We start from the raw sequence: 4,982 nt of genomic DNA, 5'->3' as shown, positions 1-4,982 counted from the left end.
GCCAACGACAATCTTGTTGTGAGATGTAAGATTCAATTTAAAATTTTTTTATAACTGGTTTTTGTTCTCTCTACGGAGTTCCTCCAAGGCTAAACTAAATAACCGTGAAACGGCTGGACACAATAAATTTTATCTCTGTCACTTCTCTGTACTAACGGTTTGACGCCCCATTCTAAAAACTTAATATTATGGTCATTAATTGATTCTCTTTTGTGAATGACAGATAAAAAAACATGACCATTGAAATATATATATTTTTTTGTTTCATTATACAAAAGGAAACTTTACCTCACCAAAGAGACGCTTGCTTCTTTACACTTGGTCACGGAGTATTAATCGTTGTTCAACGGAAATAACTTGATTCAACTTAACCTCGGCTGAGAGGTCCTTATTGATCATTTTTAATAGAAGCAATTTGACTTTTAAATTTTCGCAATTCTAATTCACGAATTGAAAAATTTTCACTTGCAAGCACCAAGGAATGTCTTAAAACGCGCTCAAAGCTTAGAAAGCTGGCAATACTTTTGATAATAATGGTGTCGTTTTGGAAAGGAAATAAGGCCATCCGCGATTCACAGTGAAACGACAGCGACTGGTCAATTCGGGGAATAAGTTGCCATTATTAACATTGAAATTTCTTTTCCTTTCTGAATATTCAATTAAATAGTGCCCACACGGTTCAAATTCTCTTTCAACGAAGTATTAATTACCGAAAAAAAAAGAAAACGCTCCGCATGGCATGGAATCTTCCTTGGGTGCATCTGATAACTTGCAATTTCAGGTTTAAATCCCATTCATCTGCTTTCAACATTTGTCACTGCTGATTCACGAAATGAAATCCGAACCAAATATTTCAAAATTGCCGATTCATTGAAGTACACTTAAACTCGCTCGGAGCACACTGGCCGTTCCCTGAAACTTCTGTGATGCGTTGTACGAGCGTCCGTCGCAATATTTCAGTTATCTTAGCACGCTGTTTAGATGAAATTGTAAATGTTTCAGGGGACAAAACAAGTCTTCGCTTACCTGTGATTTTAAATGTACCCCCAACAACGAATTCACTAACTTGTATGAGCTACCTCTCGTTCAGGAACGTCAAACTTTCTATTTACATAAACGCAAATTAAATGTCAAAAAAGCGCTTTGTTTGGTTTCGAGGCATCTTTCATAACTATTAACAAAGGAAATTATTTTCAATGGTATTTGATTAGGAAAGATTAGGAATTTTAGTTTCTCTTCCTGTTTCCACCCAGTTTCGGCCTATTAAATGCAGAAAAGCGCTTTGTTTGGTTTCTAGGCATCTTTCAAACCTTTTGTTTAAAACGAAGTTCCTTTAAACGTTATCTCATACGCGGATTGGAACATTTTCTCTTCCGTTTCTTCTGAATTATGGCCAAACAGTCGTAAACGATTAGAGAACAAGACACATATGGGGAAAACGAGACGAAGTCAACTTGTCCACTCTCTCAAACGTCCACTGGCGTTGCCATAGACTGACTTCATGGAAACACGACAGCAAATATTACAAGTGTGTGTTGCCAATACACAGTACCTTTGTTACTCTTAACCTTAAGGGCAAACAGGATGTTCTTGCCTGTGAATGATCTATTGTAATCCACCAATCAGGGAACCAAGCCTTAAAGGGCAAAAAGGATATGTCTCTACTAGTCTTACAGTCCTAGCATATCTCCAAGGAGACCTCTCAATATAAGCCCGGGGGTTTCTTGAGGTCTCCTCGCCACTTCTTACTTCTTCTTAAATTACTATTATTATTCACTGTAAACTTATGTAACATCCTATTCTATTATTCACTGTAATTTTTTACAAATGTATGTCGTGGTGAAAATAAATAAAAAAAAGCTGTTACGATTACTGAGAAAGCCAGGCTTCATCATCACAAACATTTCAAGGCCTTTGTATAGACACGCCAGTTCAAGGCTTTCAATATGACCTTAATCAACAAGCACAGACTTGAACAAAATGTGTCCAAGAAAGGAACTAAAATATTGCCTGGACTGTTATAATGCAAGCATTATGTATCAGGCAACTCCATGCGTGATCATCCCTGGAAAATTTGACATGATACACAATTTGCCCACAAGTGATCATATCTACATTTTTCTGATACAAAATTCATCTAAGAACTTGATTGATCAGTAATAAATATGTAAAGAGTATCAGGAATCTCTCAATCAATCACAACGATATATTCAATACATATTAAACTTAGCCTAGGCATAGGCCGCACTTAGCAAAGTTTTGCGAGAATTTGTTTACTTTGCGAGCAAAATCTTTCAACGAGACACTTTTCCTAGTGCGACCCTAACTTTTATAGATTGGAAAATGTTTTGAAATCGGAAAATCTTGGGTGGGGCAGGCAGATTTCTGAAAACTCGGGATAAACAATAGGAATCACAGCGAAAACTGTCAGCACTTGTCACCGAACAGCAAGCAGAAAATATGCAATAAAATTAAACAGTGCGAGAGTTCTGGTTCAGTTCGCGCTCTTTCTTTACCATGGACGGACGTGGATTTTATAATAATTACAATTCATCCTTTCGAAGAATTCCTCAGTATCGTCGTCTCCAGAGCTCGTCGAACTCAGCGGACCAAGTTCGTCGTATTCTTCTTCTGAGGAAAGACGGGTGTACGTTCGCTGGATGAACGACAAAGAAACAATCAGTGTTGCTAAGATTATGGGCCGAAAGGGGCGACTGGGCATGGCTTCGAGGTAGTAAGACGTGCCGTTCCGTGCTCTGCTCGAAAAGTATCTAAAATGGCTTCAAAGTCGTTAATATGAGTTTTCTGAGCTCAGGAAAGTCTAATATTTCGGCGGAAAACGTTGCAGAGCTGAGTCGTCTTGTGAAAAGTCTTGCAGAAAAAATCGATAAGTTGGAAGCTTCAAGCCAAAGTCGCCATGATACTATTCTAACGAAGCTGTCAACTCTTCAAACTACAACGAGCGAACTATCCGCAGGTTTAGAAGCGATGAACCAAGAAATGGAAACAGTAAAAGAAACCTTGGTAAAGAAAGCTGATGTAGTACAACTAGAACTAAAGAGAAAAAACTAGAAGAAATGGAAAAAAAAAAACGTTCTAAGAGAAATAATATTGTGATCTGGAACATTCCAGAAGGTGTCGAAAAGGACTCGTCCTGCTTAGCGCTGGTAACTCCGATCTTGACAGAACATATGGGCTTAGAGGAGATAGAAGTAATGCCGGCCCACCGCACCAATATCAAGCAACGGCAAAGTGCTACAAGCGGGGCTCCTCTACCAAGGCCAGTCCATGTATATTTACTAAGGATTACATCTTGCGTAATGCTGCCTCTAAATTAAAAGAGAATCCTTTCCATGAAGCAAATCTTTACATTTCAGACGATGTGTCAAAGCAGCGTAAAAAGCTTAAAGAGAGACACCTGAATGAAATCCGTAGTCGAGAAGATGTCCAATTCGCCTATATTCCTTGGAGCGTACCGGCCAGGATCTTGACTTGATGGCGTTTATTGTTATACTATCAAATATACTATCTTTAGTCCAGACGGTCTACAATATTCTAAGATGCACTATCTAGTTTTTTCACTTGATTTCATAAACTCAAAGGCCTTCTTTGTTAATCTTTGTTAATCCTTGACAAATGATATATATGCATTTACAGGAAGCCATAATTGCTTTCAATCGTTAAAGTTAATATTTATCGGTTTGGAGCAAGTGGGGCTGAAGGAGAGAGAAACGATGCTACACTCCTTCAGGAGAGAAGATGAAAATTTGAAATTCGATATTATTTTCCAAGCTAAATTATTCACTTTGTGTTTATGTTTTTCTGTCAGTGTTTTCGTTTTTTTGTGTAGAGCGATGCAAATAATTATTCAAAGGTGTGCTATAAGGCAAATGGTCTTCCAAGCTCTTTCCGTACCAAAAAGAAAAATCATTGAGAAATGAGTGATTTTAGAATGCTTTCATTAAATGTTAGAGTGCAAGCCTATTGGAACGTATTTATACTCTGGTGGTTTGATCTGAGTGGCGAATATTTAACTTTGTCTTTTAAAGATATTATGGTTGGCTTACTTCAGAGGAACGATTTATTAAATTATTTGATAATTTTAGGGAAATTAACTATTTGGGAATGAAGAAAAAATAACACCTCTCCAATATTTAGTTTGTTTTTGCACAAGGTTGAAGTTAAAAAACAAGTTGAAAAAATAATTGCTATAAGAAACAGAACCCTTCGCGATTTTCAAATTAGATGGGAGCTTCTCATATAGTTTTTGTTTTCCTTTATTATTTTTTTCAAGGGAAAGAATGGAAGACCAATGCATAAATTTAGATCTTATATCTATCTTCATTTATTAGTTTATTAGTAGTTTAATTTTTGTTAGAGAATTAACTGGGCGTCGCCATTGTCGGTGTGTGTTCGTTGTGCAATGCTAAAAAGAAAATACAGTCGAACCTGTATTAAGCGGTCACCCTCGGGGAATGGCTAAATGACCGCTTAATACAGGTTGACCGCTTAATACAGGTTGCACAGAATACATCACTTACTTGGTTAAGAAAGTTCGTTGATAAAATGCTATGACAAAGGAGAGCATGGTATTGAAACGGACTAGAAAAACATTAACGCCACGATTGTGCAGCTGATTAGAAACTCAATTGTCTGGCACGCTATTTGTTACCATATTAAAGTGGTTTCCTTTTACAAGGTGACCGTTTAAAACAGGTCAAGACTATAGAGACAGCTCGCTGGGACTTAGTATAGGGTGACCGCGACCACTTGATAGAGGTGACCGTTTAATACAGGTCAGAATTAGAGTAAATAAGGGAAGTAATTTTCGGGACTTTGACAACTGACCGCTTAATAGAGGGTGACCGCTTAATAGGGTGCCGCTTAATACAGGTTCGACTGTGGTACTTTTTGTATCTATTAGTATAATTAGCAGTTTGTGTTGTTAGTAGAGTTGGATACTGTAAGTAGTGCAATTATTA

This window comes from Pavona decussata, unplaced genomic scaffold (genome assembly GCF_977016875.1).
Source record: "Pavona decussata unplaced genomic scaffold, jaPavDecu1.1 SCAFFOLD_214, whole genome shotgun sequence".
In the NCBI taxonomy this organism is placed as follows: domain Eukaryota; kingdom Metazoa; phylum Cnidaria; class Anthozoa; order Scleractinia; family Agariciidae; genus Pavona; species Pavona decussata.
The sequence above is the reverse complement of the archived record's forward strand: the minus strand, read 5'-3'. Positions refer to the sequence as shown.